Source organism: Coregonus clupeaformis, unplaced genomic scaffold, assembly GCF_020615455.1.
Source record: "Coregonus clupeaformis isolate EN_2021a unplaced genomic scaffold, ASM2061545v1 scaf0282, whole genome shotgun sequence".
Taxonomy (NCBI): domain Eukaryota; kingdom Metazoa; phylum Chordata; class Actinopteri; order Salmoniformes; family Salmonidae; genus Coregonus; species Coregonus clupeaformis.
In genome coordinates, this window is record NW_025533737.1 from 1 (window position 1) to 23,018 (window position 23,018).

The 23,018-nt window shown below is 41.9% G+C and overlaps 1 protein-coding gene across 1 annotated transcript in view; it reads left to right on the forward strand.

Annotated features, from left to right (window-relative positions):
- The first annotated feature begins 5,211 nt into the window (after positions 1-5,211).
- The window catches only part of LOC123484352 (gap junction gamma-1 protein-like), a 66,581-nt gene continuing 48,774 nt past the window's right edge, over positions 5,212-23,018 (forward strand). Inside the window, exons 1-2 of the mRNA XM_045214582.1 lie at positions 5,212-5,341; positions 6,201-6,255. The gene's annotated coding sequence lies outside the window, so the exon portion shown is untranslated. The remainder of the gene's footprint in view (positions 5,342-6,200; positions 6,256-23,018) is intronic.

Genomic DNA, 23,018 nt, shown 5'->3' on the forward strand with positions numbered 1-23,018 from the left:
CACTTAAAAAGATGAGAGAGGCCTGTAATTTTCATCATAGGTACACGTCAAATGACAGACAAATGAGAAAAATCAGAAAATCACATTGTAGGATTTTTAATGAATTTATTTGCAAATTATGGTGGAAAATAAGTATTTTGGTAATAAAAAAGTTAATATTTTTATATACTTTGTTGGAATGACACAGGTAAATGTTTTTGTAAGTTTCACAAGGTTTTCACACACTGTTGCTGGTATTTTGGCCATTCCTCATGCAGATCCCCTCTAGAGCAGTGATGTTTTGGGGCTGTATGGGCAAAGCAGACTTTCAACTCCCCTCCAAAGATTTTTCTATGGGGTTGAGATCTGGAGACTGGCTAGGCCACCCAGAGATCTTGAAATGCTTCTAGAAGACTGGGGCGGTGTGTTGGGATATTGTATGAGGAAAGATCAGCACGTTTCATCTTCAATGCCCTTGCTGATGGAAGGAGTTTTATAAAATCTAATATGGCCCAATTCTTTCCTTTTAAGATCAGTGTCCTGGTCCCTTTGCAGAAGAAACACCAAAGCAGATGTTCACCCCCATGCTTCACAAGAAGTTTGGATGCAACTCAGCATTCTTTTCAAACACGATCGAAGTTGAGTTAAAAAAGTATATTTGTTATCTGACATACTGAGACCTCTCCCAATCCTCTCCCTGGATCATCCAAATGCACTCTAGCAAACTTCAGACGGGGCCTGGACATGTATGGCTTAAGCAGGACAGCTGGCACTGCAGGATTGGAGCCCTGGGGAGTAGTGTGGTATGAAGGTAGGTTTGTTATTTGTATCTCTCTGCAGGTCAGTCACTAGGGTCCCCCCGGGGTGGTTCTGGGATTTTTGCTCACCGTTTTGTGATCATTTTGACTCCACGGGGTGAGATTTGGGAGCCCAGATCGAGGGAGATTATCAGTGGTTGATGTTTATTTCCTAATAATTGCTCACAGTTGATTTTTCAAACCAAGCTGCTTACCTAGTGCAGATTAGTTTCCAGCCTGGTGCAGGTCTACAATTTTGTTTCCGGTGTCCTTGGACAGCTCTTGGTCAGGCATAGTGGAGTTTGGAGTGTGAAGTTGAGGGGGTGGACAGGTGTTAACTGATAACAAGTTAAACAGGTGCCATTAATACAGGTAACGAGTGGAGGATAGAGGAGCCTCTAAAGAAGAAGTTAAGTTGTGAGAGCCAGAAATGCTGTTGTAGGTGACCAAATACTATTTTCACCATAATTGATAATAAATTATAAAAAATCCTACAATGGATTTTTTGGATTTTTTTTTAATTTGTCTGTCATAGTGACGTGGTACTATGATGAAAATTACAGGCCTCTCTCATCTTTTTTAAGTGGGAGAATTGCACAATTGGTGGTGACTAAATACTTTTTTTCCCCCACTGTAAGTGCACTTATGTTTGACTATCTTTCTCATTTTATAACAGAATGTAATTAATTTATTGGAAAACTATTTTTGCATATTAGCTGATTAATCTCCACTGCCTGATTGAGTAGTAAGCCACAACATAATATATATATATATATATATATATATATATATATATATATACAGTGGCTTGCAAAAAGTATTTACCCCCCTTGGATTTTTTCCTATTTTGTTGCCTTACAAACTGGAATTCAAATAGATTTTTTGGGGGTTTGTATTATTTGATTTACACAACATGCCTACCACTTTGAAGATGCAAAATATTTTTATTGTGAAACAAACACGAAATAAGACAAGAAGAGTGTGCATAACTATTCACCATTTAAATGTTTCCCCTTAAACCACCCCCGAGTGTTGCTTTAGCAGTATGTTAGGGTATTGTTGCGGGAAGGGAACCTCCGTCCCAGTCTCAAATCTCTGGAAGACAAACAGGTCCAAGATACGTACGTAGCGCCATCATCATTCCCTTCAACCCTGACCAGTTTCCAGTCCCTGCCGACAAAAAGAAAGATTCCCACAGCATGATGTGCCACCAACATGCTTGACTGTGGGGATGGTGTTTGGGGTGAGGAGAGGTGTTGGGTTTGCGCCCAGACATAGCGTTTTCTTGATGGACAAAAAGCTCAAAGTTCATCTGACCAGAGTATTCCTCCATATGTTTGGGGAGTCTCCCACATGCCTTTTTGGTGAACAATAAACTATTGCTTAAATTTTTAAGAATGGTTTTTTGACTCTTCCATAAAGCCCAGCTCTGTGGAGTGTAGGTTAAAGGGTCTATGGACAGACACTATGTGGAGTTTTCAGCAGGGTTATTTTGGTCTCTTTGTTGCCTCTTTGATTAATGCCCGTGGTCGTGAGTTGGTGGGGGCGCCTCTCGGCAGGTTTGTTGTGGTGGAGTAGTTTTCCATTTTTTAATAATGGATTTAATGGTGTTGTGGGATGTTCAAAGTTTCTGATATTTTTTTATAACCCAACCCTAATCTGTACTTCTCCACAATCCTTTTGTCCCCGTCCTGTTTGGAGAGCTCCTTGGTCTTCATGGTGCCGCTTGCATGGTGGTGCACTGCTTAGTGGTGTTGGGCAGACCTGGGGGCCTTCAGAACAGGTGTAATATATGAGATATGTGAACTTAGATTGACACAGGTGGATTATTTAACTAATTATGTGACTTGAAGGTAATTGGTTGACCAAATTTAAGGGTTCATAGCAAAGGGGGTGAATAATATGCACGCACCACTTTTCGTATTTATTTTTTAGAATTTTTTTGAAACAAGTTATTTTTTATTTCACTTAACCAATTTGAACTATTTTGTGTATGTCATTAGTGAAATCCAAATAAACATCAATTTAAACTACAGGTAGTAATGCAACAAAATAGGAAAAACGACAAGGGGGATGAATAATTTTTGCAAGGCACTGTATATACAGTACACAAAGGTTTGGACACATATATTCAAGGGTTTTTTATTTTTATATTTCTAATTGTAGAATAATAGTGAAGACATTAAAACTATGAAATAACACATATGGAATCATGTAGATCAAAAAAGTGTTAAACAAATTAAAATATATTTTATATTTGAGATTCTTCAAATAGCCACCTCTTTGCGTTGATGACAGCTTTGCACACTCTTGGCATTCCCTCAACCAGCTTGACCTGGAATGCTTTTGGTAAAGTCTGAAGGAGTTCCCACATTGCTGAGCACTTGTTGGCCGCTTTTCCTTGACCCTGCGGTCCGACTCATCCCAAACAATCTCAACTGGGATTGGGTCGCAGGAGATTGTGGAGGCAGGTATTGATGCAGCACTCCATCACTCCCCCTTCTTGGTAGACACAACCTGGGAGGTGTGTGGTTATGGTCCTGTTGAAAAACAAATGATAGTCACTAAGCCCAAACCAGATGGGATGGCATATCGCTGCAGAATGCTTTGGAACCATGCCGGCTAAGGTGCTTGAATTTAAATAAATCACAGACAGTGTACAAAAGCACCACCACACCATAACACCCCCCCCTCCATGCTTTATGGTGGGAAAAAAAGGAGATCATCGGCTCACCCACACCGCGTCTCACAAAGCCACAGCGGTTGGAACCAAAAATTCAATTTGACTCAGACCAAAGGACAAATTTCCACTGTCTAATGTCCATTGCCGGTTTTTGGCCCAAGCAAGTCTCTTTTGTTATTGGTGTCTTGAGTAGTGGTTTTTTGCAGCAATTCGACCATGAAGTTCGATTCACACAGTCTCCTCGGAACAGTTGATGTTGAGATGTGTTGTGACTTGAACTCTGTGAAGCATTTATTTGGGCTGCAATTTCTGGAGGCTGGTAATCTAATGAACTTATCCTCTGCAGCAGAGGTAACTCTGGGTTAACCTTTGGTGGTCCTCATGAGAGCCAGTTTCATCATAGCGCTTGATGGGTTGTGATCTGCACTTGAAGAAATGTTAAATGTTCTTGAAATGTTCTTGATTGACTGACCTTCATGTTTAAAGTGTAATGATGTTGTTTCTTTTGCTTATTTGAGCTGTTCTTGCCATAATATGGACTTGGTCTTTTACCAAATAGGGATCTTCGGTATGTGAGGAAGACGTGGAGGAGAAGAAAGTACAGGAGGGAAATTTAATATATAAGACATGAAACAAAAGGACAGGCTGGACAAGGGAAACATAAAGACATTAATGAGAACAGGGATAAACGGAGGAACAGACAGATATAGGAGTAATTAAGCCATGATGAAGTTAGGTGAGTTCAATGAAGCGCTGATGGGTAACGATGGTGACAGGTGTGACATAATGATGGGCAGCCTGGCGCCCGCGAGGGGGAGCGGGAGCAGGGTGATAGCATACCCCTCCTACCTGTCACAACTCAACTGATTGGTAAACGCATTAAGAAGGAAAGAAATTCCACAAATTAACCTTTAAGAAGGACACCTTTAATGAAATGCCAAGAGTGTGCAATGCTGTATCAAGGCAAAGGGTGGCTAAGGAAGAATCTAAATTCAAATATATTTTTATTGTTTAACACTTTTTTTGGTTACTAATGATTCCATATGTATTATTTCAGTAGTTTTGATGTTTCACTATTATTCTAAATGTAGAAAATAGTAAAAATAAAAAAACTTGAATGAGTAGGTGTGTCAAACGTTTGACTGGTACTGTATATATATTTTTAAATTAAAAAAACATTAAATTAAATGGAAAATGCACATGATAGCGAACAACTCGAATCTTTCACAAGACTATGTATTGACTACTGTAGCTAATTAAGTGAGATTAAAGGAGTATGTAGTGCTCGGATAGAATAGTAGTAGACTGGGCAGTGAGTGTAGTGAAGGTGAGTGAGGAAGTGAAGAGGGTGAGGTGTAACGAAGTGTAGTTGCACGTTAGTGATCCCTCGCGTGCTTCGGCGCCATCGGTCATGATTGCTCCTTTTGAGAAAACGTCGACAATTTGAAATTGAAATATAAACTTTGTGAGAATATAAATTGTGTGACTACTTGTCACCGCTTGCGCATACGTTGACGGCAGAAATCTAATTTGTTTGAAGAGAAACACTTTGGTTAAGGTTGGAAGAAAGGGGGAATCAGAATTTAGCCAGGTTAGCCAGTAGATCCTTTCAGAACGTGAGCCAGATGTGCAGCAAGGCTTTGAAGCAGGAAAAGAAAAAGAACAACGTGGAGTATTTTGGGAGGAGTTTCATCCACCCAGCAGGCAATCCGGCGGTTTTATATATTTAAATAGCTAGTTGATGAATTTAGAAATTGATTTGATCAACTTTATGGTAAGATGAAATGTGGTTGTAAATGAGACTTTGTTGTAAACCAAAAGATGACAGTAAATCGGAGTTCCTCAATCATATTTGTTAAAGCCAAGTTGACGTTTGGACAAGGTAAGATTTTTTTAAACCAGCTTTAAGCACAGCTAACTAACGTTACTTTGACAACATTTGAAATGTGTCTGCTTGCAGGCTAGCTAGCTTGATATGTGTTAGCGATTTTTGTGCAGCTCGGAATTAACTATGGTAAAGTTGCACTAGATGTAGTTTGCGATTTCTCCATTATTTTTTATGTATAACTTTTTTCGTTAAATAAGCTACAGTAGTAGCTAGTTGGCTTGGTGTAGCCCCTCTGACTTCTTAGAATTTATGTTATAAGACGGACTTATGGTTTAGAGAAAACCCACATTACAGTGATGAATATGACTAACATTAACTAACAACTCATAGCTAACGTTAGCCTAAACACAACGTAAGCATTTAGCCCCTACTAGGTTTGGAACAAAACTTTAAAATGGAGTAGATAAAAGTACTCCCAAAGGAAATAGTATTGTTGAAAGAGTTTGTCACACACACACACACATCAGATATATTCATTCACAACACCTTCAGTTAAATTAACATGTGTGGATATGCTGTTATTGAGATATGATAGAGTGAGAAACAGTAAATGTGGTTGGTTTTTTTCTCCTCCTCACACTTTATTTCACTTCAAAACTGTAGGGGTATTTAAACAAGAGAGGGGGAGAGACACTAGGTGCAAGAAAGGAATATTTGGGAGAATGGGAGAGAATTGGATGTATGTGATGAGATTCTATAATGGAGCTTTAATGAACCAGAAATATGCCATGGCTGACAAAATCCATACTTTTATCATCTACCACAACATTTGCAGTGCAGTAACTCACCTGTTCAGTTATTAGCCTACATTCTATCAGGACTATCATGATTCCTGTTTGTTCTCTGTTTCCAGGTCTCTGGGCTTTGAAGTCCCCCAATTGACCGACATCCAGAACTGAAATAGACAGGTAATAATGCCCTCACAACGTTGATATTTTTCTCCACTTTTAGTTTTAGAATTATTTTAGACCAATATTCAATTGATTGCAGTAAGTACCTTTCCAAATAGTGCTTCCAGAAGTGTGTTTGTTTTGCACTGCAGTGGGATTCAGGATGAAGGAACTTGACACTTTATTTGAATTTGTCAATCTAGTTTCAATTAATGCATGTCTTCTCAGTCAGGTTTGCAGTCAGAACTAAACAGAGTTATTCCACGGGACACTTCTAAAGGCATTATCCTGATCTCCAATTGATTTAAATACTGGAAGTCTATGGGTATCTTCTAGCTAATGCTAGTTAGCATTTGGTCGAGAAACTACCTCTAACTTCCTTACTCAAGGGAAGTAGATAAAGGGCATCATTAGCAAAATCCTGAAGTATCCCTTTAAATTCCATTTTTGAAGGTCTTAAAAAATGTGACGGAGATGACTACAGTGTTTCCGTTATATATTGTGCCGCTGTTTAATTGTTGCCACCACGGCAAATAAATATAAAAAATGTAACATCAAATAATACTTGAGGCGCACTCAAGATGTTAGAGAGCTATGCACATGTGCGCCTCTGTGTGTGCACATCGTGTGCCAGTACGAGTTGGGCTGTTGCCAACTGGGTCCTGGACTTCCTGACGGGCTGAACCCAGGTGATGAAGGTAGGCAACAACACCTACCTCACAAGTGTGCGTGCTCCCCCTCCTGTACTCCCTGTTCACTCATTACTGCGTAGCCACGCACGTCTCCAACTCAATCATCAAGTTGGCTGATGAACAGTGGTAGGCCTGATTACCAACAATGACGAGAAAGCCTACAGGGAGGAGGTGAGGGCCCTGGCGGAGTGGTGCCAGGAAAATAACCTCTCTCTCAACGTCAACAAAGCGAAGGAGCTGATCGTGGACTTCAGGAGACAGCAGAGAGAGCATGCACCCATCCACATGGACAGGGCCGGAGTGGTGAGGGTGAAAAGCTTCAAGTTCCTCGTTGTGCACATCACTGAAAACCTGAAATGGTCCATTCACACAGACAGTGTGGTGAAGAAGGCGCAATAGTGCCTCTTCAACCTCAGGAGGCAAACTTCTACAGATACACCATTGAGAGCGTCCTGTCGGGCTGTATCACCGCCTGGTACGGCAATTGCACTGTCCGCAACCGCAGGGCTCTACAGAAGGTGGTGTTGTCAGCCCAACACATCACCGGGGGCACACTGCTTGGCCAAGAAGATCATCAAGGACCTCAGCCACCTGAGCCACAGCCTGTTCACCCCACTACCATCTAGAAGGCGGAGACAGTACAGGTGCATCAAAGCTGGGACTGAGAGACTGAAAAACAGCTTCCATCTCCAGGCCATCAGACTGTTAAATAGTCACCACTAGCTGGCCACCGCCCAGTACCCTGCCCTGAACCTTAGTCACTGTATCTAGCCGGCTACCACCCAGTTCTCTACCCTGCACCTTAGAGACTGCTACCCTATGTACATAGTCATTGAACACTGGACACTTTAATAATGTTTACATACTGTTTTACCCACTTCATATTTATATGCTGTATTCTAGTCAAGGCTCATCCTATATAACTACTGCTGTACACACCTTTATTTTGCTGTACACACCTTTTCTATTTCATATACTGTACATTTATTTTATTTTATTTTATTTCACCTTTATTTAACCAGGTAAGCCAGTTGAGAACAAGTTCTCATTTACAATGCGATCTGGCCAAGATAAAGCAAAGCAGTGCGATAAAAACAACAACACAGAGTTACATATGGGGTAAAACAAAACATAAAGTCAAAAATACAACAGAAAATATATATACAGTGCAGGGGCGGTGTATTCAATAGGGCGATATGGGCGACGCACTGCCAAACGGGAAAAGGAAGGGATTTTTTTTCTAATCAATTATATCACGGCAACAGTAGTTATCAGTGTTCTAATCTGATCTGACTGCCACTAAATGTCAAATCAGGCTAAAGTCGTGCTTCAAATGGCCCCGCCCGTTTTGGGGCGATTTCAGTCAAGTTGAAAATCGCCCAGAAGTCTGTCATAGACTCTGATGTAAAATCTATTTTTTTCAAATTTCAAAGCTTTCAATACAATCTCTATGTGTTTCTGAGGGCTTGCACTTACGCGCTTCGTCATACGTGACGTAACCATGAACGTGAACTAAGAAAATAGCGGCTAGCAGCGTCTCTGTTGCGACCTGCAGTGTGGCGTTATCTTATGTTTTTAATTTGTACACTTAGTGGCGTTATTTTATGTTTTTAATTTGTACACTTAGTTTACAAACATTCTGCCAACCATGGATTTCCAGTGGTGGGTTTTGGACTGATCTTGTTGATCGTGTACATACCCGCCACGTAACGGACTAAATAATGAAAACGCTGCTGGCAGCGGAATCCAATACAGCTGGGAGACTTGGCTGGATGACAGAGTCCCGGACAGAGAAGTGGAGCCGGCCGAGCTTCACCCTGGTCAGAGCGGACCGCGATCTGAGTGACAGTCACAGGGGAAAATCGATCCTGGTAAGAGAGCGATCTGTACCCCGACATTGAACTGCTTTCTGTGTCACTGCGACCTTACTATCTGCCCCGTGAGTTCCCCAATTGTTTGTTACCGTTGTGTACTGTTGATAATCACAAGTTTACTGGAGAACTGAGACCAAGTAGAGACTTTGGACAGGGTGGATATGGTATAATAAAGGCAGTTTATTCAGAGGTAAAGATATCTGGAATCGCGTGCACGGACTCGTTCGTCAAACTCTTAGGGAGCTATCTGAAGAGAGCCCCGAAAACATTGTGTGCAGACATTTTATACAATAAATGATGTAGGTTGAATCTAGTAGTTCTGATCTTCTGATTGGTCCTGGATGAGTTGGGGCGAGGTCCCCTCCACTGTTGCATTGGCTCTGAGTCGGGTTCTCTGTCTTCAAATGTTCAGCCTAAAGAGAGGGGATTTTTGGGTGTGTGTGTGTGTGTGTTTAACAGTGATGATGTGTGTGTGTGTGTGTGTTATCAGTGATGATGTGTGTGTGTGTGTGTGTGTGTGTGTGTGTGTGTCCTCAGAGCAAGAACTCGTGAGTTGGAAGAACTGAGAGACCTATGGCGTGGGTGTTGTCCTTGGCCACCTGCTGACAAGGCTGACAAGATAGGACTCTTTGTCCATTGTTATAGGATAGGAACAGCATTGATTGAAAACAAACGCCCAACACAAAATGGGTCATGCACAAGATTTTAGTCAGACCAAGCTATAACATTATATATTTACTACGACAGTACATTCAACCAAAAGCTAATATAACAAAGGCATCAGAGATTATTTATAATCTGTCACAGAAACTGGAATCCATCTCCCCAGATCAGTCAATAAATGCTTCTGGTATTGACTTATATGCTGCCCCTGTCTTCATGTTGTTGCTGGACATATCTTTTTTAAAATGTGTGTAGGTCACCTAAATCATCAGAAAAATTGCCCCTCCTGAGAATTTTTTCAGGAGCCGCCACTGATACAGTGTGTGCAAATGTAGCAAGTTATGGAGGTAAGGCAATAAATAGGCCATACATTTCACACCATTATATACAGTACCAGTCAAAAGTTTGGACACACCTACTCATTCAAGTGTTTTTCTTTATTTGTACTATTTTCTACATTGGAGAATAATAGTGAAGACATCAAAACTATGAAATATCACATATGGAATCATGTAGTAACCAAAAAATTATTAAACAAATCAAAATAAATGTTGCTTACATCAGTCATTTCAGTGATTAGGCTAACCAATGTTCCTTCAGATATTTTGGTTCTAAAACCATTATTTGGTCAACAGTAATGTTCATTAACACTAGAACCGCTGACCCTCGATAGACCCCCCTTCAAACAGTGTAATTCATATATTTAATATATGCTATTGCAAAAATAATCATTTAGTAACATTAGAATACAATTTTTATTTTATTTCAAATAACACAATAACATTTCCATTAGTTTATGTTACTGTAGGCTATATATAAAAACAAAAACAAAAAAAATTAATACATTTTATTCGTGAAGTGCCTTTGTTACAAATATGAAAGAGAACGCATATGTGATGGAACACGGTAACAGCTTTTTTTTATAACGACAAAATAAAAATACCCCAACCACCAAGACGCACGGTAAAATTATGAAAACATCAGTAGCCTAAACATCATTATAAGCGCCAAGTGGCCTTGATAAATAGTGAAGCTCGGGACAAAAGCAATAATGGCATTATAATTAATATATACAGAACAAAAATATAAACGCAACATGTAAAGTGTTGGTCCCATGTTTCATGAGCTGAAATAAAAGATCCCAGACATTTTCCACACGCACAAAAAGCTTATTTCTCTCAATTTTGTCCACAAATTTGTTTACATCCCTGTTAGTGAGCATTTCTCCTTTGCCAAGATAATCCATCCACCTGACATGTGTGGCATATCAAGAAGCTGATTAAACAGCATGATCATGGGCCTCCCGTGTGGCGTCACTACATACCCGGGTTCGATCCCAGGCTGTGTCACTGCCGGCCGTGACCTTGAGACCCATGAGGCGGCGTACAATTGGCCCAGCGTTGTGAGGGTTTGGCTGGCCGGGATGTCCTTGTCCCATCGCGTGCTAGCGACTCCTTGTGGCAGGCCAGGCGCCTGCAAGCTGACTTTGGTCACCAGTTGTACAGTGTTTCCTCCGACACATTGGTGCGGCTGGCTTTCGTGTTAAGCGAGCAGTGCAGCTCGTGTTTTGGAGGACGCATGGCTCTCAACCTTCGCCTCTCCCGAGTCCGTATGGGAGTTGCAGTGATGGGACAAGACTAACTACCAATTGGATATCACAAAAAAGACAGCATGATCATTACACAGGTGCACCTTGTGCTGGGGACAATGAAAGGCCACTCTAAAATGTGCAGTTTTGTCACTCAACGCCAAAAGGCACAGATTCCTCAAGTTTTGAGGGAGCGTGCAATTGGCATGCTGACTGCAGGAATGCCCACCGAGAATTTAATGTACATTTTCCACCGAGAATGTAATTTACATTTTTCTACCATAAGCCTCCTCCAACGTCATTTTAGAGAATTTGGCAGTACGTCCAACCGACCTCACAACCGCAGACCACGTGTAACCACGCCAGCCCAGGACCTCCACATCCGGGTTCTTCACCTGCGGGATCATCGGAGACCAGCCACCCGGACAGCTAATGAAACTTAGGAGTATTTCTGTAAAGCCCTTTTGTGGGGAAAAACTCATTCTGATTGGCTGAACCTGGCTCCCAAGTGGGTGGGCCTATGCCCTCCCAGGCACACCCACGGCTGCGCCTGTCACGTTCGTTGAAGGACGGGTCAGACCAAGGCGCAGCGAGATATGCATACATATTTATTTGAACCCTAATAAACAACGACAAAACAGTCCAAGGTACACAAACAACATACCTCACACGGAACAAGATCCCACAACCCACTAGTGCCAATAGGCTGCCTAAGTATGGTCCCCAATCAGAGACAACAAGCGACAGCTGCCTCTGATTGGGAACCACACCGGTCAACATAGAAATACACATACTAGAATATAAACATAGAACTACACAACATAGAATATACACACCCTGACTCCACAAATAGGAGTCCCCAGAGTCAGGGCGTGACAGCGCCCCAGCCCATCATGTGAAATCCATAGATTAGGGCCTAATGAATTCATTTCAATTGACTGATTTCCTTAAATGAACTGTAACTCAGTAAAATCGTTGAAATTGTTGCATGTTGCATTTACATTTTTGTTCAGTATAGTATTGGTATCGAAGCCAAAATTCGGAACACTTTGCGTTTGTGATCTGCAGTGCAGTTGTGCAACCCCATGCTTCAGCTACTACATCCGTTAGGCTACAGGAGAATGCTCATTGCTAAAATAGCACACCTGCCTGATAATATGAGCCGTGAAGGCTATAGCTTTTGGTGAAAGAGCCAGCCTTAAAAATACTACTTTTTGCCAACATGGGCTCATTTCTGGAGGGAGATATTAGCAGTTGTGTGGCACGCTGTTGTGGTAAATTCTGCCACCACAACACACAGACCTCAAAATTAGTATTAAAGGACATTCCAAGTGGCATTAAAAAGGTCTAAAATTCAACTTAATGGAACCTGCACATACCCTGATACTGTGTTATCTAGCTAGCATCTCCTCTTGGTTATGTTATGTGGTATACAAAGACAAAACAACAACCAGGGCTGGAGACACTTTTCAATAAAAATACTTCAGTTAGGCACAGGTAGTAAATCATTTTACATTTACATTTTAGTAATTTAGCAGACGCTCTTATCCAGAGCGACTTACAGTTAGTGAATACATTATATATATATATATATATATTTTTTTTTTTTATACTGGCCCCCCATGGGAATCGAACCCACAACCCTGGCGTTGCAAACGCCATGCTCTATCAACTGAGCTACATCCCTGCCGGCCATTCCCTCCCCTACCCTGGACGACACTGGGCCAATTGCGCGCGCCCATGAGTCTCCGGTCGCGGCCGGCTGCGACAGAGCCTGGATTCGAACCAGGATCTCTAGTGGCACAGTTAGCACTGCGATGCAGTGCCTTAGACCACTGCGCCACTCAGGAATTTTGGCAGGGGGGGAATCTGTCCTGCTTGAATATTGGCAGAGGGACATCGCTTCAATTCATGCTCTCTTCTTGGGTCTATAGACAAAGAAAAGCCTTACGTTTAAATTTGCCTCTGTGTTTTGTTCCTGTATTGTCTTCCGGCCCTAAGTGAATCACAATGACATGTAAGATTAAAAATCCTGTCGTTAGCTACGTAAACAGTGGCGGCTCGCCACAGCCATTTGAGCTCGTCAGAACGGCTCAACGCATCATCTAGCTCCAACGGCCCCTTGAAATAGAGTGACTGACTCCTTTTTCTTCAGAGACATATTTAGATTAAGTCACATTTATGGTCTGCACCATTATACATGGTTAGGCTGTTTTGACGACAAGACAACAACAAAACATCTCCATATGTACTGTGACCTCCATGAAATAGTAAAAGGGAAATACTTAACCTAAACTTTCGGCCCTAGTTGTAGACTATATTTCCCTTCTGTTTTAGCTACTGTTTTAGACCATTTCTTTTGGGTGGATGGTTTAAATCGGGTGGGCAATCTTAACCTCGTAATGGCCTGTGTGGTGGATGCAGGTATTTGTTCCAGCCAAGCAGTGATTCTGCTTATCAACTTAACACTGTCTTCCATCTTGGTAAGATTGCCCCAACCCTTGTTTAAATGAAGCAAGTCCAATCTTTAATTGAGAGAAAATGTAATGTAGGAAACTTAGTGTGTGTGTCTGACCATATGTGTGCGACTCTGTCAATGATGTTTCTGAGAACATGAGAAATACTCCATGCCTCTTTCGTCATCCCTCTGTCTTTATGCTTTCTTTATCCACCATCAGTGGGGACTTAGCCCCAGACAACAGCTCCTTTCATCCCTCTCTCACCCCCCACAGCCTGCCTCCAGTTAGGCACCAGCCCGTCAATCCTGCCCTTGTTCCATAGGGGAATCCTGTAGCCCAGCTGGGCCACACCACTCCCTGGCATCATACTGTACTTACATTTGACATTTTAGTCATTTAGCAGACGCTCTTATCCAGAGCGACTTGCAGTTAGTGAGTGCATACATTTTTTTTTTTTCATACTTCTACAGCAAGTTCAGATACTTCTAGTGCTGAACGATTAGTGCTTTTTTAGGTTGGTTCGGTTTTAGAAAAATTATCACAGTTTTCAATTTATTTTATTTTATTTATAAATGCATTATGTGGGTTCAATGCTATAACAACACAGAATGAAACAATTGATGGTAGTGAGTGACTGCCCATTACTATCACTTATTAGGCTCTAACCATTATTTATTCACATTACTTTACTTAAATAAAATATTTTGGTTTTGTATATTACATATTTGGTTTTAGTATGATGATGATGAATTTATTATTTCATTAATAAAACCCCAATGATGGTAGTGACTGCCCATTACTTAATATCACTTATTAATAAACCATCCTTCATTCACATTACTTTAATAAAATATAATATTTCAGTTGTGTATATATATATATATTTGAAGACTTATTATTTTGTTCCAAGTCATCATCTTATCTCTGCTCAGGCAGTAGCAGCCAGACAGCCATCTATCTCTGTGTACCCCAAAGAGTAATCCTTCAGGCTAGTAGGCTGGTGTCTGACAAAATCACTATTTCAGTAGTTCTTCAATGTAGATAAGGCATACTTTTAAGACTGCTAAATAACAACTATCAATCAATTATATGTATTGTCGGGGAGAGATACCTAAGCAACCACTCTCCATGTCTGTCTGCCGGCCCCACAGGCTTGCCCGGCATGAACTAATGAGAACAGGCAGCTGTAGCCGCAATGGATTCTGGTCATTGTAGGTAAATACCACATTTTCTGCGCTTAACTATGGTGTTGGACAATATGTCCCAGAGAGAAATCTCTCTAGAGAAACGGCACAGAAAATAAACAAACTAAATGGAATTCAACTAATTGAACCGACACCGGTCAATTAGTTATTTAAAAAACTAAAATAAACCGACATTTAGGTTAATCGCTCATCACTAGATACTTCAGATCTTCAGTGGTGGACTGACTCATCCCTGCCACGGACCCATGCATGAGTCGTGGCCCTAGCCTTGGCCCGTTTGCTTTTCTTAGCCTGAGTACTTGCCCTTGCACTAACCCGGGTCTGATTCTAGCCCTTGTTCTGGTCTAGTTTGCACCCTGGCTCTAGCCTTGTCCCTGCTCTTGGCCCTGGGCTCCTGGCCCGAGCCTGACCATCGTCATGGTCTCGTTCTGGCTCTGGCCCTAGCTGTAGTCTAGGTTCAGGGCTAAGTTACTGTAGTTTACCAATAAATGTATGTCTATATATATACAGTGGGGAAAAAAAGTATTTAGTCAGCCACCAATTGTGCAAGTTCTCCCACTTAAAAAGATGAGAGAGGCCTGTAATTTTCATCATAGGTACACGTCAACTATGACAGACAAAATGAGAAAAGAAAATCCAGAGAATCACATTGTAGGATTTTTAATGAATTTATTTGCAAATTATGGTGGAAAATAAGTATTTGGTCAATAACAAAAGTTTCTCAATACTTTGTTATATACCCTTTGTTGGCAATGACACAGGTCAAACGTTTTCTGTAAGTCTTCACAAGGTTTTCACACACTGTTGCTGGTATTTTGGCCCATTCCTCCATGCAGATCTCCTCTAGAGCAGTGATGTTTTGGGGCTTTCGCTGGGCAACACAGACTTTCAACTCCCTCCAAAGATTTTCTATGGGGTTGAGATCTGGAGACTGGCTAGGCCACTCCAGGACCTTGAAATGCTTCTTACGAAGCCACTCCTTCGTTGCCCGGGCGGTGTGTTTGGGATCATTGTCATGCTGAAAGACCCAGCCACGTTTCATCTTCAATGCCCTTGCTGATGGAAAGAGGTTTTCACTCAAAATCTCACGATACATGGCCCCATTCATTCTTTCCTTTACACGGATCAGTCGTCCTGCTCCCTTTGCAGAAAAACAGCCCCAAAGCATGATGTTTCCACCCCCATGCTTCACAGTAGGTATGGTGTTCTTTGGATGCAACTCAGCATTCTTTGTCCTCCAAACACAACGAGTTGAGTTTTTACCAAAAAGTTATATTTTGGTTTCATCTGACCATATGACATTCTCCCAATCCTCTTCTGGATCATCCAAATGCACTCTAGCAAACTTCAGACGGGCCTGGATATGTACTGGCTTAAGCAGGGGGACACGTCTGGCACTGCAGGATTTGAGTCCCTGGCGGCGTAGTGTGTTACTGATGGTAGGCTTTGTTACTTTGGTCCCAGCTCTCTGCAGGTCATTCACTAGGTCCCCCCGTGTGGTTCTGGGATTTTTGCGATTATTTTGACAACACGGGGTGAGATCTTGTGTGGAGCCCCAGATCGAGGGAGATTATCAGTGGTCTCTTATGTCTTCCATTTCCTAATAATTGCTCCCACAGTTGATTTCTTCAAACCAAGCTGCTTACCTATTGCAGATTCAGTCTTCCCAGCCTGGTGCAGGTCTACAATTTTGTTTCTGGTGTCCTTTGACAGCTCTTTGGTCTTGGCCATAGTGGAGTTTGGAGTGTGACTGTTTGAGGTTGTGGACAGGTGTTTTTTATACTGATAACAAGTTCAAACAGGTGCCATTAATACAGGTAACGCAGTGGAGGACAGAGGAGCCTCTTAAAGAAGAAGGTACAGGTCTGTGAGAGCCAGAAATCTTGCTTGTTTGTAGGTGACCAAATACTTATTTTCCACCATAATTTGCAAATAAATTCATAAAAAATCCTACAATGTGATTTTCTGGATTTTTTTTCCTCAATTTGTCTGTCATAGTTGACGTGTACCTATGATGAAAATTACAGGCCTCTCTCATCTTTTTAAGTGGGAGAACTTGCACAATTGGTGGCTGACTAAATACTTTTTTCCCCCACTGTATATATATGTATGTATGTATGTATGTATGTATGTATGTATGTATGTATGTATATATATATATATTTGCGAGAGAAAAAAAACATATGGGGGATTGGAAGTGATGCAGACAATTACATTGATGGAAGTTACAATCTATCTGCAATATTAAAGCTGATCTACTCCGTAAAATTATTATAATAAAAAAAAAAAAAGTTACTGCAACCCACACGGCCTGACCTGAAAGCACCTTACAAACATCCCAGCGTGTCCCACATTATTTCCTTCCTGAACAGCGGGGCATTGGGATCAATGCAAAAGGAACATCAGAAGTAGGCTTGGGCGGTATCCAGATTTTCATATTGTCATACTATCCTTCTCTTATCCCGGGATTTACAGTATTACCGGCGTAGCACACAAGGGGGTACTAAAAACACAAGAAAAGCCCATTGGGCCTCTATTACCAGAATGCTAACACAATTAGCACCAACTAAGAGCAGAATCACATAGACGCTGTTAGCTAAATGCTAACGAGCGAAAACAAACAAACAAATTGCAAAGACAGGCAAATCCAGCTCATAAAGTTATACAAGCATAGCTAGGAGCTACCGAATGTCATTTCCGTTGAGTGTGGACATTTACAAGCGAAAGTGAGCAGAGGGTAGAAGAACAGAGACAAAGAACGCTAGTAGGAATGACAGGGAAAAAATGGCAACTGTACAGATACAGTGAGGGAAAAAAGTATTTGATCCCCTGCTGATTTTGTACGTTTGCCCACTGACAAAGAAATGATCAGTCTATAATTTTAATGGTAGGTTTATTTGAACAGTGAGAGACAGAATAATAACAAAAAGATCCAGAAAAACGCATGTCAAAAATGTTATAAATTGATTTGCATTTTAATGAGGGAATAAGTATTTGACCCCCTCTCAATCAGAAAGCTTTCTGGCTCCCAGGTGTCTTTTATACAGTACGAGCTGAGATTAGGAGCACACTCTTAAAGGGAGTGCTCCTAATCTCAGCTTGTTACCTGTATAAAAGACACCTGTCCACAGAAGCAATCAATCAATCAGATTCCAAACTCTCCACCATGGCCAAGACCAAAGAGCTCTCCAAGGATGTCAGGGACAAGATTGTAGACCTACACAAGGCTGGAATGGGCTACAAGACCATCGCCAAGCAGCTTGGTGAGAAGGTGATAACAGTTGGTGCGATTATTCGCAAATGGAAGAAACACAAAGAACTGTCAATCTCCCTCGGCCTGGTGCTCCATGCAAGATCTCACCTCGTGGAGTTGCAATGATCATGAAAACAGTGAGGAATCAGCCCAGAACTACACGGGAGGATCTTGTCAATGATCTCAAGGCAGCTGGGACCATAGTCACCAAGAAAACAATTGGTAACACACTACGCCGTGAAGGACTGAAATCCTGCAGCGCCCGCAAGGTCCCCCTGCTCAAGAAAGCACATATACAGTGGGGAGAACAAGTATTTGATACACTGCCGATTTTGCAGGTTTTCCTACTTACAAAGCATGTAGAGGTCTGTAATTTTTATCATAGGTACACTTCAACTGTGAGAGACGGAATCTAAAACAAAAATCCAGAAAATCACATTGTATGATTTTTAAGTAATTAATTTGCATTTTATTGCATGACATAAGTATTTGATACATCAGAAAAGCAGAAATTAATATTTGGTACAGAAACCTTTGTTTGCAATTACAGAGATCATACGTTTCCTGTAGGTCTTGACCAGGTTTGCACACACTGCAGCAGGGATTTTGGCCTACTCCTCCATACAGACCTTCTCCAGATCCTTCAGGTTTCGGGGCTGTCGCTGGGCAATAAGGACTTTCAGCTCCCTCCAAAGATTTTATATTGGGTTCAGGTCTGGAGACTGGCTAGGCCACTCCAGGACCTTGAGATGCTTCTTATGGAGCCACTCCTTAGTTGCCCTGGCTGTGTGTTTCGAGTCGTTGTCATGCTGGAAGACCCAGCCACGACCCATCTTCAATGCCTTACTGAGGGAAGGAGGTTGTTGGCCAAGATCTCGTGATACATGGCCCCATCCATCCTCCCCTCAATACGGTGCAGTCGTCCTGTCCCCTTTGCAGAAAAGCAACCCAAAGAATGATGTTTCCACCTCCATGCTTCACGGTTGGGATGGTGTTCTTGGGGTTGTACTCATCCTTCTTCTTCCTCCAAACACGGCGAGTGGAGTTTAGACCAAAAAGCTCTATTTTTGTCTCATCAGACCACATGACCTTCTCCCATTCCTCCTCTGGATCATCCAGATGGTCATTGGCAAACTTCAGACGGGCCTGGACATGCGCTGGCTTGAGCAGGGGGACCTTGCGTGCGCTGTAGGATTTTAATCCATGACGGTGTAGTGTGTTACTAATGTTTTTTTTTTAGACTGTGGTCCCAGCTCTCTTCAGGTCATTGACCAGGTCCTGCCGTGTAGTTCTGAGCTGATCCCTCACCTTCCTCATGATCATTGATGCCCCACGAGGTGAGATCTTGCATGGAGCCCCAGACCGAGGGTGATTGACCGTCATCTTGAACTTCTTCCATTTTCTAATAATTGCGCCAACAGTTGTTGCCTTCTCACCAAGCTGCTTGCCTATTGTCCTGTAGCCCATCCCAGCCTTGTGCAGGTCTACAATTTTAACCCTGATGTCCTTACACAGCACTCTGGTCTTGGCCATTGTGGAGAGGTTGGAGTCTGTTTGATTGAGTGTGTGGACAGGTGTCTTTTATACAGGTAACGAGTTCAAACAGGTGCAGTTAATACAGGTAATGAGTGGAGAACAGGAGGGCTTCTTAAAGAAAAACTAACAGGTCTGTGAGAGCCGGAATTCTTACTGGTTGGTAGGTGATCAAATACTTATGTCATGCAATAAAATGCAAATTAATTACTTAAAAAACATACAATGTGATTTTTCTGGATTTTTGTTTTAGATTCCGTCTCTCACAGTTGAAGTGTACATATGATAAAAATTACAGACCTCTACATGCTTTGTAAGTAGGAAAACCTGCAAAATCAGCAGTGTATCAAATACTTGTTCTCCCCACTGTACATGCCCGTCTGAAGTTTGCCAATGAACATCTGAATGATTCAGAGGAGAATTGGGTGAAAGTGTTGTGGTCAGATGAGACCAAAATCGAGCTCTTTGGCATCAACTCAACCTGCCGTGTTTGGAGGAGGAGGAATGCTGCCTATGACCCCCAGAACACCATCCCCACCGTCAAACATGGAGGTGGAAACATTATGCTTTGGGGGTGTTTTTCTGCTAAGGGGACAGGACAACATCACCGCATCAAAGGGACGATGGACGGGGCCATGTACCGTCAAATCTTGGGTGAGAACCTCTTTCCTTCAGCCAGGGCATTGAAAATGGGTCGTGGATGGGTATTCCAGCATGACAATGACCCAAAACACACGGCCAATGCAACAAAGGAGTGGCTCAAGAAGCAGGACATTAAGGTCCTGGAGTGGCCTAGCCAGTCTCCAGACCTTAATCGCATAGAAAATCTGTGGAGGGAGCTGAAGGTTCGAGTTGCCAAACGTCAGCCTCGAAACCTTAATGACTTGGAGAAGATCTGCAAAGAGGAGTGGGACAAAATCCCTCCTGAGATGTGTGCAAACCTGGTGGCCAACTACAAGAAACGTCTGGCCTCTGTGATTGCCAACAAGGCTTTTGCCACCAAGTACTAAGTCATGTTTTGCAGAGGGGTCAAATACTTATTTTCCTCATTAAAATGCAAATCAATTTATAACATTTTTGACATGCGTTTTCCTGGATTTCTTTGTTGTTATTCTGTCTCTCACTGTTCAAATAAACCTACCATTCAAATTATAGACTGATCATTTCTTTGTCAGTGGGCAAATATACAAAATCAGCAGGGGATCAAATACTTTTTTCCCTCACTGTAACTCATCCAGAGCTCTTTGACTTGTGGCAGAAATCCATTATAAGATATCAGATGGCAAACATTTAGTAGTGAGTATAACTTCATCATCTCATGTGCGTCGCAAAACAGAGACTCGCCAATAGATACAGTGCATTCGGAAAGTATTCAGACCCACATTTTGTTACATTACAGCCTTATTCTAAAATGGATTAAAGTTTAGTTTTTTTAATCAATCTACACACAATACCAAAATAATGACAAAGCAAAAAAACTTTTTTTAGAACATTTTGCAAAATTAAAACAAAACTGAAATATCATATTTACATAAGTATTCAGACCCTTTACTCAGTATTTGAAGCACCTTTGGCAGCGATTACAGTTTCGAGTCTTCTTGGGTATGACGCTACAAGCTTGGAACACCTGTATTTGGGGAGTTTCTCCCATTCTTCTTTGCAGATCCTATGAAGCTCTGTCAGGTTGGATGGGGAGCGTCACTGCACAGCTATTTTCAGGTCTCTCCAGAGATGTTCGATCGGGCTCTGGCTGGTCCACTCAAGATCATTCAGAGACTTGTCCCGAAGCCACTCCTGCGTTGTCTTGGCTGTGTGCTTAGGGTCATTGTCTTGTTGGAAGGTGAACCTTCGCCCCAGTCGGAGGTCCTGAGCACTCTGGAGCAGGTTTTCATCAAGGATCTCTATGTACTTGGCTCCGTTCATCTTTCCCTCGATCCTGACTAGACTCCCAGTCCCTGCCACTGAAAAACATCCCCACAGCATGTTGCTGCCACCACCATGCTTCACCATAGGGATGGTGCCAGGTTTCCTCCAGACGTGACGCTTGGCATTCAGGCCAAAGAGTTCAATCTTGGTTTCATCAGACCAGAGAATCTTGTTTCTCATGGTCTGAGAGTCCTTTAGGTGCCTTTTGGCAAACTCCAAGCGGGCTGCCATGTGCATTTTACTGAGGAGTGGCTTCCGTCTGGCCACTCTACCATAAATGCCTGATTGGTGGAGTGCTGCAGAGATGGTTGTCCTTCTGGAAGGTTCTCCCATCTCCACAGAGGATCTCTGGAGCTCTGTCAGAGTGACCATCGGGTTCTTGGACACCTCCCTGACCAAGGCCCTTCTCCCCCGAATGCTCAGTTTGGCTGGGCGGCCAGCTCTAGGAAGATTCTTGGTGGTTCCAAACTTCTTCCATTTAGGCCACTGTGTTCTTGGGGACCTTCAATGGTGCAGACATTTTTTGATACCCTTCCCCAGATCTGTGCCTCGACACAATCCTGTCTCGGAGCTCTACGGACAATTCCTTCGACCTCATGGCTTGGTTTTTGCCCTGACATGCACTGTCAACTGTGGGACCTTATATTGACAGGTGTGTGCCTTTCCAAATCATGTCTAGTCAATTGAATTTACCACAGGTGGACTCCAATCAAGTTGTTGAAACATCTCAAGGATGATCAATGGAAACAAGAATCACCTGAGCTCAATTTTGAGTCTCATAGCAAAGGGTCTGTTTTTTATTTTTAATAAATTTGCAAAAAAATCTAAAATCCTGTTTTTGCTTTGTCATTATGGGGTATTGTGTGTAGATTGATGAGTAAAACATTTAATATAATCAATTTTAGAATAAGGCTGTAACGTAACAAAATGTGGAAAAAGTCAAGGGGTCTGAATACTTACCGAATGCACTGTATAGAACGCTATGGACTCACCAGCTCCCGCTTTCTCCCATTGTGCTATTTACAAACAAACGTGACTGGCTCAGCTGTTCTGGGGAACTACAGTAAGCTTCATAATGTAAAATAATGTGACAGGTGAAATGAAGAACGCAATCTGCTTTATCTCCTAACGTATTGCACAAGTTGACTGCAGGTATTAACTTAAAAAGTAGCTACAAATATTCAAATTTATTGAAAAACTTCAAAGAATGGGAAAGACATAATTGAAAGGGCACTGACAGGATTTGAATGCTCGTCACCAGGGCGATATGTGGCCTAGAATTTGCAGCACTACCACTAAACTAGACTCCAGCACCAGGACCAGTTCTTTGTTATTTATCATTGTCGGCACGCCTGAAAGATGGGGGCAAAAATCTAGGTTGAGACACACATATATAAGTACTGCTTTCTGAACTAAACAGAGCAACTGATTTGAGATATACAGTACCAGTCAAAAGTATGGACACACCTACTCATTCAAGGGTTTTTCTTTATTTTTACTATTTTCTACATTAATAGTGAAGACATCAAAACTATTAAATAACACATATGGAATCATGTAGTAACCCAAAAAGTGTTTGAGATTTGAG